Here is a 12,031-nt window from a genome sequence, read left to right on the forward strand (position 1 = left end):
TGAAAATAGGGTCTTACAAGGCAAGGGAACAATGTGACAGGCCAAGACATTGGTCCTAACTCCAGCTACAGCCCCACATCTTGCTTTGTCACCTGTATCACAAAGAAAGCAGTGATACATATTTAAGGCAGAGCTGAATGCTTTTTGAAGGTTTATGTTCTGGCCAGAAGGAAATTACTGGGATCAATATTGAAGAAATGGGTTAAGGTGAACACTTTGTAATGTAGAGGTGTTTCCTAGCAGAGATGGGCTTCAGACAGCATGGTTTACAGACCTTCTTTCTGAATTCTGCTTATCTGCATTTACACACATTCATCCTCTTCAGATAAAAGTGGTTTCCAGTTTTCTGACAAATGCTTTGTCAACAGCTTACCCTGCACTGTCCTGGTTTCCAACTAGCTTGAGTTGGTCTGTCATTACCATTAACTCATTTACTTCTTTTATCACACCACCACTTCCACCTCTCCCTTGTCATGTTCTGCAGGAATGAATATGTAGACAGTGGCAACTCCCAAACCAAATTAGAGCAGCTGGCTGCTGATGCTGTGTAGCATGTGATTTTCTAGGGATAATCCATCAGCCCCCTCCCAGTGGATCCTCTCCTGAGTGCCAAGTGCAGTCCCTGGATTTTTGGCTGCATTTCACACACCGTGGCAGATGCATGGGCCATATTCTGCAGGCATAGACCAATTCCTGGAACAGGCAGAGGAATTATGAGTTGCTAAAGAGCTCCAAGTGAGTTACAGATATTTCACATCTGCCATGTATGAATCAGAACACATTATCTGCCCCTATGGCCAGACAGTTGGCAGCTCAGAATACCTCAGGACAAATGAACCATTGCAGAAACTCGGGCATCCTCTGCTGCTGTTGTGAGACCTGAGATCACTTTATGTTAGTTTTTCACCATGTAGGTACACTGTCATCAATGAACACCACTGCATTGGATCCCCTTGGAAAGATGTGTGTCCTTTGCACGAAGCCCTGCACAGTGGATGTTATGGCAGGGCATGCTGTCTGTGTAATACTAGCTCTGTTTGCACAGGTGTTGGATAGCTTTAGAGCCTGGATCCTTGGATGATGTGAGCGTCCAGGAGGTCTTCTGTGGCTTATGGAGTCATCTGGGAGGAGAACGTTTTAAAAATGAAATCCTCTTTAGAATTGCTGAAACGTTGGTGAGTAGCAGTCCTCATCTGCATTAAAAGGTTTTCTTATTGCCTAAGTTATTACACATATTCTTTTTTGAATAATGGCAAAGAAATAACAAAATTTGGATAGAAAATTCCTTCCTTATTGTCAGCTTATGGGGACATCAGAGAGGGGCAAAGGCAATGGATACAGCTGTGCTGTTGGTGAAATCCAGGGCTACCTGGATTGTCTGAGGAATGGGCCAAGCCATTTATTTTTCTAAAGGTGCTGGAAACTACCACACAGGACCCCATGTCTGCCTTGTGAAATTAATAGTTATATTTATTACCAGGGAGGTCAAAGGCAGGGGAAAGCTGGCTGATGGTGTGCAGGTAGTGAGAAGGGAAAGTAGAATATTTCCAGTATTGGTGGAAAGGGAATTAGAGGCAATCACAGCGGCATCTGACTAAAATCAGAACCAATTAAAATCAGAAGAAAGGAGAGAAGCAGGATGAATAAAACAAGAATGGATTGAAAGTATAATAAAACACAACTGGTGCAGAAACACCAGCCTTTCATCTCATGCCTTGAGTGAAAACAAACCTATTTTCCAGTGGAAGGAAAAATAGCTAGAAGTTGTTTTAGGAAGGTCCATGCAGGCTGATGGGCCCACCACCATGGCAAGCATCCCCTGGAGGCAGCACAGCAGCTAGATGGCATCACCGGCTGCGCTATCGCCCTCTCCTTCGCTCCCAGCAGCGCTCCACGCAGGGGCTTTCAGCCTGGCTTGTCCAGATAGTGTTTGTGCTAAAGGCTGTGGCTTTGGACTGAAAAACAAAGAAGATAAATTTTACTCAGATGATTAAGCAGAACTAAGATTCCAAACTGCCTGGTGATACAGCCTGAGAACTCATCGGCAGGCCTGTGTTTCTAGTCTTTGTTGATTAATTTCCGTGCTCTCTGGACTACAAGTGTTTTATGAGTTGTTAAGATTTAAAAAGAGACAGTGCCATTGTGATTTTCTTTTTTCCCCCTGTGGTGTTGCAAGGATAAAAGTTTTTTTTTGTCCATCTGTCTGAGAGATGTTAACTGCTCCCCAGTCTTATTTTTTTACATATTTACATCTCTGTTTAGCTGTTACTACATCAATAGTAGAGTAACAGCAGCAGTTCACAACCCCAACAGGTCACCATTCCAGACATGATAAAGTCTTGCATTGATCCATTTAGGTAGGTAGTCACGTTCATGAGACAGTGTGGAGTGTGTTGCTGTTGAATATTTTAACACTGTTTTTCATTCAGGCACCATTTTAATCTCTAGCAGCTTCAGACCCAAGACTGAGCTTTCCCAGGATCAGGCTATTGGTCAGATCATGACCCTGCTTGTGACATGAGAGTTTAACAGGCTACCTCTCTAACACGGTCAGTTGCTGGAGTAAGACACAGAGGATTTCTATTACCTGTTGAGTTTGTAACAATCAGAAAAGCACAGTTCGCTGTGCTTTTACATTATCTTCAAATCTCCTATAATTTTTCAGTATCTTTCTGCCTGGTTCCCACTCTCATCCTGTGCATGCATTGTCTGTAGGGAGCTACTATCAGGAGCCAGTTACAAAGATCCATGAAGAACTTAGGAAGTAAGAATTTATGTCCAGGTGCTGTCAGACACCTTACCTGTCAGCTGTGTACGTCTCATGGTGACACGCCTCCAGGCTATCCTTTGCTCCATCATGCATGCAGCCTGTCTCCTTTCTCCTGGGTTCCAAGCCCATAGGGCAGCTCTTCCTTCTTGGTCCTCTGTCGTGGTTTGGGCCTGATTGGCAGCCAACCACAATGCAGCACCTCTCTCTCCCTTCCCCTCCGGCAATGAGAAGGGACAGAGAGCCAGGCTTGGGGTTCAAGATAGGACTGCGATGGGGAAAAATCCCCCTTTTATGATCACGAGCAAAAGGCAGACTCGTTAGGGGAAGAAAAAAAAAGAACATACATTTATTACAGACACTAACAACACATAACAGAGTAGGACAGTGAGAAACATTGTCACATCTTGAGAACACCTTCCCCCACCCCTCCCTTCTTCCCAGGCTCAGCTCTGCTCCCGATATCTCTACCTCCTCCCCCAGTGGCGCAGGGGCAGGGAATGGGGGGGTGCAGTCAGCGCTGCCACTTGCTTCATCTTCGGTGAGGGGAGTGTCCGAAACTTGTTCCTCCTGCTCCATCGTGGTCCCCCTCTCACAGGAGACAGTCCTCCACAAACTTTCTCTGACATGAATTCCTCCCACGGGCCGCAGCGTTCCCCACACTGCTCCGTCATGGGTCACTAACTTCCTCCGACTGGATTCCCTCCCACGGCTGCAGCCCTTCCCGAGCTGCTCCGGCGTGGGACTCCCCCACATGCTGCAATCCTCCCAGCGCTGAATTACAGCAGCGGGGCTGCCTTTTCCCATGTGACCCCGTCCTTCTTCGGGCACAGAACCTTGATTATTCCGAGCAGGAGCAACAGGCCACAAATCAATGTCTGCTCCACCGTAGATCTCCATGGGTGGCAGGGGGGGCTGCCCTGCCGTCTCACCACAGGATACAGGGGGGTCTCTGCTCCGGCACACCTCCCCCCTCCTTTCTTCCTCCGTTCCTCCACTGACCTTGGTGTTCACGCAGCTGCAGCAACTCCTCCTCATAAGTCCGACTGCCCGTCACCACGTCCCTTCTTAAATACGTTATTGCAGAGGCGCAGCTGATGGGCTCAGTTTCCAAACAGAAGTGGAGCTGACTTGGAGCTGGGGGAGCTTGGAAAAGCTTCTCACAGGGGGCCGCCCCGATAGCCCCCTCCCCTGCCACCAAAAAAATCCACCACTCACTCAACACAGGACATCCTCCTAAGCAGAGGGGAATGACCTCCATCCTTGTCTCCATCTGACTTCTCTAAGGGTGCTGTGGGTCTCAGAGAGGTTCCATGGGAGGTTGGTCAGAGTCAGTAAGGCTTACTGATGTCCTCAGGGCCCTGACAGATGTGTCAAAGAGTCATCTGTAGTCTACAGATCTTTGCAGCAGGTTCAGGGATGTGGATGATTATTATTCTTAACTGTTGGACAGCGGCAGAATCGACCTGCATGGAGAAATCTCCAGAAAAAAAAAAAAAAAAAGAAAACAAACAAACAAACAAACAAACAACAACAACAACAAAAAAAAAAACAACAAAAAACCAAAACCCAAACCAAACTAACTCACAAACCCCCAGACTTTGGCTTTGCTTTTGGGACCTATTTTGTTTAATTCTAGTTTGAGAAATTCCAATCATAGCCTGAGTATGAGCCATACCACAGAGCCATCTGCTCTGTGGAAAACGGTTATGGCCCACCCATAACTTTTAGAGAAAAGGGCAAGAAATTAATTATGGGCTGAATGAAGCCAAAATGAGACCCCAATGGTCTTTGAGTCACAGTGCATTAAGTATTGTGAAAAATGTGACATTTTCCCTTGCCCACAGCTCCACCCCCTCGAAAAAAGCCCTGTGGTACAAGATACCTGCACTGGAAGGGGAAGTGCTGAAGGGTCCCATCCTACCACTTATCAGGCAATTATCTAAAATGCAAACCCACCCCTCAGAGATAGGGCCAGGATTGTTACACAAGTGAAATAAAACTAAGCATCAAGAGAGGAAAAATCTGAATATAGTCTGGTTCAGTACCTGACAAATAAATATTTCTCAGTTTATTGGATTTGTGTCAAGGTTTTGGTAGCAGGGGGGCTGCAGGGGTGGCTTCTGTGAGAAGCTGCCAGAAGCTTCCCCTATGTCTGATAGAACCAATGTCAGCTGGCTCCAAGATGGACCTGCCACTGGCCAAGGCCAAGCCCATTCTTGACCGTGGCGCCTCTGGGATAACTTATTTAAGAAGGGGAAAAAACCAGCAACAACTGAAGGGAGGAGTGAGAATATGTGAGAGAAACAACTCTGCAGACACCCAGGTCAATGGAGAAGGAGGGGTAGGAGGTGATCTGGGCACTGGAGCAGAGATTCCCCTGCAGCCTGTGGTGAAGACCATGGTGGGGCAGTCTGTGTCCCTGCAGCCCATAGAGGCCCATGGTGGAGCAGATCTCCACCTGCAGCCCGTGGAGGAGCCCATGCTGTAGCAAGTGTATGCCTGAAGGAGCTTGTGATCCTGTAGGAAGCTGGAGCAGGGGCCGCCTGGAAAGACCTGTGGGCCCATGGAGAGAGGAGCCCACGCTGGAGCAGGTTTGCTGGCAGGACTTGTGACCCTGTGGGGGACCCACGCTGGAGCAGTCTGTTCCTGAAGGACTGCACCCTGTGGAAGGGACGCATGCTAGAACAGCTTGTGAAAAACCGTAGCCCATTGGAAGGACCCACATTGGAGAAATTCATAGAGGACTGTCTCCTGTGGGAGAGAGTGTACGCTGGAGCAGGGGAAGAGTGTGAGGAGGAAGGAGGAGCAGAGACAACATGTGCTGAACTGACCACAACCCCCATTCCTTATCCCCCTGTGTCACTTAGGGAGAGGATGTAGAGAAAATCAGGAGTGAAGTTGAATTTAGGAAGAAGGGAGGGGTGGGGAGAAGGTTTTTTAAGATTTGGTTTTATTTCTCATTATCTTTCTGTGATTTGATTTGCAATAAATTAAACTAGTTTCCCCAAGTCAAGTCTGTTTTTCCATGATGGTAATTGGTGAATGATCTCTCCGTGTCCTTATCTTGAACCACGAGCCTTTTGTTATATTTTCTCTCCCCTGTCCAGCTGAGGAGGGGGAGTGATAGGGTGGCTTTGGTGGGCCTCTTGCATCCAGCCAGGGTCAACCCACTATATTCATTTATTGAAATATTTTCTCGGCAATGATCAACCAACTGAAATATCCTTTTTCCCTTGTGTTCTGGAACCCTCTGTGAACAAGCCCAAACTCATCTGTTCTGGACTACAGAAGAGAATTCATTTCTCTGCTCTCTATAGTGTGGGCACTGCATCCAGAGGAGCACAGCTCTGCTCAGGGAGCTCAGGGAAAGCACTTTGCAACTGTGCCATCCCTTGCCAAGATTCTCTTGCTTTTCTGTGCAGTTTCCAAGAAAAGTTTCTGCAAGTTCATGACCAGTTCTGAGCTAACAAACAATGACAAATTAAAATGAAAAAAACAGAGTAAGCAGTTCATCTCAGCTGGGGAAGCTAAAGTATCTCTACAGTGGGATGTATTGCCGCGATTGAGAGACGGAGACCCAGCTCGATGCAAGTCAGGATCTACTTTATTGAACACAACAACCGATTTTATATTCCAAACAGACAAAGAGAGACACGTGTTTTAAGCTGATTGGCACAATGGTTAATCACCTAATACATATTACAAAAGTTGAGCTCATGATTGGTCAGCTTGACTTTTTCTGCAGTTAATTTTCTGCTAGCTCACAGCATTCTTCTCCTTAACGACTTCTACTCCTGTTTCTATAGCACGTGCTTATCTTTAGTTACGAAACCAGCCCTCCTGGAAGAAATCGTCCTTAGCCCCAGGGGTGTAACAGTTTGCTTACAGAGTATGCAAATTACGAGACGCCAAGTTGAGCACGTCCTTGCTGCTAGAAGGAGAGACCAGGCTGCCCCCGACATCTCCCCCTTCTTGTTGCACAATAAGGACCCTTTTCACTGAACTGGCTATCAGGTTCTGCACACACTGCAAAAAAAACAGGGTAAACAAAGTAACAAAAGAATAAAAACGACTAAAGCATACACAATCATTTTTACAAGGCTTCTCAACCATCCTGATAGGCTTACTGTCTATCAAAGAACAATTCAGAAAATTAAAAACATATAAAGCTTTCTGAAGACGTTCCTCGGGGGTAACGGTCCCTATTCCCCCTTTTTGTTGTTGCAATAAGCGTTTTAGAGACTGATGAGAGCGTTCAATTAAGGATTGGCCCGTGGGGGAATGAGGGATACCCGTAATGTGGTTGATCCCCCAAGAACTCAAAAACTTTTTAATTGCAGTTGAAATATATGCAGGGCCATTGTCAGTTTTAATTTGAGAAGGTATGCCTAAAGTGGCAAAAGCGCGCAGCAGATGTCGTTGAACATCGCGCGCCTTTTCGCCAGTATGACAAGAGGCAAATAATGCCCCAGAAAAGGTATCAATAGAGGAGTGAATATATTTTAAGTGACCAAACTCCGAAAAATGAGTGACGTCGGTTTGCCAAAGTTGCAAACTTTGCAATCCTCTAGGATTAACTCCTCCTGCTATTGTAGGAAATGAGTGCCTTTGACAATCGGGACACACAACAACTATACTGGTTGCCTGCTGAGTAGTAAGGCCAAATTGTCGCTTAAGCCCACCAGCATTTTGGTGAAAGAAAGCATGGCTGAGTTTTGCTTGTGCTATGCGGTCTGGCAGTACCTGTACCGGTAATGTAAGCAGGTCAGCTTGCCGGTTCCCTTCCGCTATAAAGCCAGGTAAGGAAGTGTGAGATCTGACATGCATAATGAAATAGGAATGAATGCGAGAATCTAAAAGAAAAATAAGCTCCTGTAACAAAGCAAATAATGCAAAATGTGAGACATTTCGTAACACAGACGCCTCAGCTCGTTCAACAATCCCTGCAACATAAGCTGAATCAGTGATGATATTAAGCGGTGTAGACCATTTTCTAAAGGCTCGGACGACGGCAGTCAGTTCCACAATTTGTAGGGAACCCGGCACTGTCTTTATATCCGATTCCCATTGTTTGCGCTGGTCGTCCCACCAGAGGATAACAGATTTGTGGGACTTCCCAGATCCATCTGTAAAAACAGTAAGAGCTTGCAAAGGCTGGTCACTCCTCTTTGGTCTAGGTACAAGCTGGAAATTAGCATTAAACAATTTATGAGAAGGTGGGTGAGAAGTGAGTTGGCCTGTATAACCAGCTATCGCTATACTGAAGGCTTCCGATTGTTGGTGAAGCCACTGTAAATAATCACTGACCATAGGCAAATAAATACAAGTGAAGTCCATTCCAGACAACATTAACAAGCGCCGCCTGGCACGGACAATCAAGGATGCAAACATTTCATGCTGTGTTGAGATGGTTTTCGTGGGTTGATTCGGTAAAAATACCCATTCAATGATAAGCAACGGGTCAGACTCCTGCAAGTCCCATTGAAATATCAAGGCATGAGACTGTCGAGCAGGATTCAAAATGATTAAAAGGAAAGGTAACTCAGGGGCATATCGATGTGCCTGTCTTAAGGTAATAGCTGTAGCAACTTTTTGTAAGGAATCAACAGCTGCAGGGTTGAGAGCGCGAGGGGAACATAAGTCTGTGCTCCCCTTAAGCAGGTCGAATAAAGGACTTAAATCTGCATTGGAAATTCCTAGCAAAGGTCGGACCCAATTAATTGTTCCCAACAACTTCTGCACATCATGCAAAGTCCTCACATCTGCTTGAATTAGTAAAGGCTGTGGGACTATAGTTTGAGCCCGTATGCGCCAGCCTAGATATTTCCATGGTGGTATTTTCTGAACCTTTTCTGGCGCAACACAAAGACCTGCTGAATTAACAGCAGTTATGACAAGGGCTACAGCTTCCTCCATGACTTCGTGATGTTGTGCTGCCACTAGAATATCATCCATGTAATGGTACAATAAAACGCAGGGCATCTTTGTTCTAACAGGGCTAAGGACCTTGGCTACATACCATTGGCATATTGTGGGACTGTTTTTCATTCCTTGTGGTAGCACAACCCACTGATATCTCTGCAATGGAGCTTGCATGTTGACGCTTGGAACTGAAAAAGCAAATTTAGGAGAATCTTCTGGATGCAAAGGGATATTAAAAAAGCAGTCCTTGAGGTCAATGACTGTCAGAGACCAGTCCCGGGGGATCATTGTGGGAGAAGGGAGCCCTGGTTGCAGGGCTCCCATGTCTTCCATAGCGTCATTAATTTTTCTGAGGTCATGGAGCAAGCGCCACTTGCCAGTTTGTTTTTTAATCACAAAAACAGGTGAATTCCAGGGGCTTACAGAGGGCACAACATGTCTTTTGGATAACTGTTCATCAACTAATTCTTCCAGGGCGCGAAGCTTTTCTAGCGGCAGGGGCCATTGATCCACCCAGACAGGGGTACTAGTTTTCCAGGTTAATTTCAGGGTGTCGCGCACCTCAATGGCCCCTCCTAAAAATGCGTTTGAATAGCCATTCCCCATTGTGACAGTACATCACGTCCTCATAAGATCATAGGCACAGGTAGCACAAAGGGCTTAACAGAGGCTACATGCCCCTCCTAAAAATGCGTTTGGAGTCCCCTCCCCCATTGCGACTCCCATAGCGAATACTGTGTGAGGGTTAACAGCAACTGTGCGAGAGATTTGAGATCATGCGGAGTCATGACATAAGTATCTAAGACAGAAGATAACAAACTCGCGAAATATGGGGAAGAGAGGCCATGCTCGGTAACAGTACGGCGCAACTCCTTCACCACAGGGAAGGATAATGCCTCCCATTGAGCCCCCCTCCCCTGATAGATAACAGGAGCGACTATTTTTTTCGCAAGTTGCAAGTCCCCCTCTTTCAGAGCTTGTCGTTTAATATTTGCCCATACGTCCTGGGGATCGGGAGGGTAGAGATCTGGCTCCTCCTCTGGGTCCACTGGTCCTGGATCAAAAGGATCATCCTCTGGGGGGTACTTGGCGGCACCCACCTCAAGAGGCTCCGAGGTCTTCTTATCGACCGGGAGACCTTTCCTGTCTTTAGTGTCTTTATTCTTAACGGTCTCCTGAGCCTTCAGAGTTTCAAAGATAGTCCTCCACCACGGGAGCATGCGCTGTGCTTCAGCATTCCCTGTTGTAGCCGCGTCCCACAGCTTAATCCCCACGTCATCCCAAAGCTCAGTCGTTAATATACTGGAAGCAGTCACAGTGGGGATTTTCACTTGTACCCACTTGAGCATAACCTTAAGATCTTGCCCAGAGAGATTCTTTTCATATTTTTCAAGAAGGGCTTTCATAAGTTCGTACACGTCCCTCTCTGGGGAAGAGACTTGACTTCCCATGTCTCCCACAGCTCACCTCACAACTCCGGAGGGATTCTTAATGCCGGCTCCTGCTTCCTTTCAGCAGCTCATTCAAAGTTCTGTGGGACTCGCAGCATGCCACGCAGATAGGTGGTTCTTAATCCCGAATCACGTCGGGGTCACCAATTTGCCGCGATTGAGAGACGGAGACCCAGCTCGATGCAAGTCAGGATCTACTTTATTGAACACAACAACCGATTTTATATTCCAAACAGACAAAGAGAGACACGTGTTTTAAGCTGATTGGCACAATGGTTAATCACCTAATACATATTACAAAAGTTGAGCTCATGATTGGTCAGCTTGACTTTTTCTGCAGTTAATTTTCTGCTAGCTCACAGCATTCTTCTCCTTAACGACTTCTACTCCTGTTTCTATAGCACGTGCTTATCTTTAGTTACGAAACCAGCCCTCCTGGAAGAAATCGTCCTTAGCCCCAGGGGTGTAACAGTTTGCTTACAGAGTATGCAAATTACGAGACGCCAAGTTGAGCACGTCCTTGCTGCTAGAAGGAGAGACCAGGCTGCCCCCGACAATGTATTCCTTAAGTTTTATTTGCTGTGACTACTTCACCTTAGGAGGGAGCTGTGTATGCCAGGGTGTGAAATCCAAAGACAAGGCAGCATTTCCACATTCTTCTTGTCCCTCTTCCTGCCACACATCTGAGCAGTTCCCACTCACCAGCTTGCTCTGTCCTCCACCCTCACTCTTAGCTCCTAACCCAACTAATTTTCCTTCTGGCTCAGAAACATATCCCTCAACGTCTCTGCAGTTTACTGCAGACCATCTTCCTTTCCTTGGACTGTCCCCAGACTCAACCATTCTTCCAAAAAGGCTAATAAACCCTTCTGTACAGGCTGAAAAAAAATCCTCTAATGTAGGCTAAAATACTTACTTGATCCCGGCTAGAAATAAACTCAAACCCTTGGTTCAACAGACTACCCTGTAGTGCTTCTATAACCTTGCTCATGGTTGCAGCCCCAGTAGTGAGTGCTCATGTGCCCCCTCCCAGGAGCAACCCCATGGCCTCTTGTCCTACCAGCCTTAGTTGGTGACACCTGCCATCCAGTGACGTCCTTAACTCAGAATGAGATCCTGTGGTTTAGGCTGGAAAGCGAAACAGAACTTCTTACCAGAAATCCTGTGTGTCACGCTCTTATTACATATTTAAATTATAGGAAACTTTTATCACTGTTAGTTGGTGGAGAAAAAAATGTTCATTTTAAAATACCCAAGAGATGTGGTCCAGGCAGTTTTGCATGAGGATATGAATAAGCACTTTTTGGAAAGATGTGAGTAGCAGCTCTTTCTTCATCCTGCATCTTGACTCGTTACTTAAAATTGTTGTTTGAAACTTCCATTTCTGCAAACCAAGATCTTGTGGTGTTAATCTCTTACACGGAGATACTTAAACCCTGTACTCCTTACTCACTCTCTTAACTAGACCAGAGAGAGACACTGTGAACAGTTTGCCTTGTAGAGGGGAACTCCTTGCTGCTGGCGGTGGCTCAAGCATTTACTACAAGGGGAAAAGGGTGCACATCTGTGCTGTGGTGGGGGCAGCAAGGACTGTAGCCAAGCCCAATTGCATGTGCTCTGCCCTCCAACGTTGCAGCTGTACCTCATACCAATGACACAATGCTCTCTGAGCACAGCAATGGGATGGTGCAAACTTGCCACAACAGCCCTTAAGCACTTTGAGCTCCAAGGCTCACTCTTTTTCTCCAACAATTGCTGAAATAGATCCAAATATATTATGAGAAGTGATGTTGCATCAGTTTAAACAAATTGCGTTTAGGGTAAATGTTCATTTTTGCATTTAGGCTAGTTTAGGAAACATGTTTGTGTTGTTTTTTTTTAAAAAAAT

The 12,031-nt window shown here is 46.2% G+C and overlaps 1 long non-coding RNA gene across 1 annotated transcript; it reads right to left on the reverse strand.

The window, feature by feature from the left end:
• Positions 1-1,445: 1,445 nt before the first annotated feature.
• On the reverse strand, positions 1,446-2,965 carry LOC116961383. Its single transcript, XR_004406975.2, has 2 exons — positions 2,802-2,965; positions 1,446-1,955 (listed from the first exon to the last, which is right to left on the reverse strand). It is a non-coding gene; the product is annotated as an uncharacterized LOC116961383 (long non-coding RNA).
• Positions 2,966-12,031: the final 9,066 nt, after the last annotated feature.

This window comes from Tyto alba, unplaced genomic scaffold, assembly GCF_018691265.1.
Source record: "Tyto alba isolate M040663 unplaced genomic scaffold, T.alba_DEE_v4.0 Super-Scaffold_42, whole genome shotgun sequence".
Taxonomy (NCBI): domain Eukaryota; kingdom Metazoa; phylum Chordata; class Aves; order Strigiformes; family Tytonidae; genus Tyto; species Tyto alba.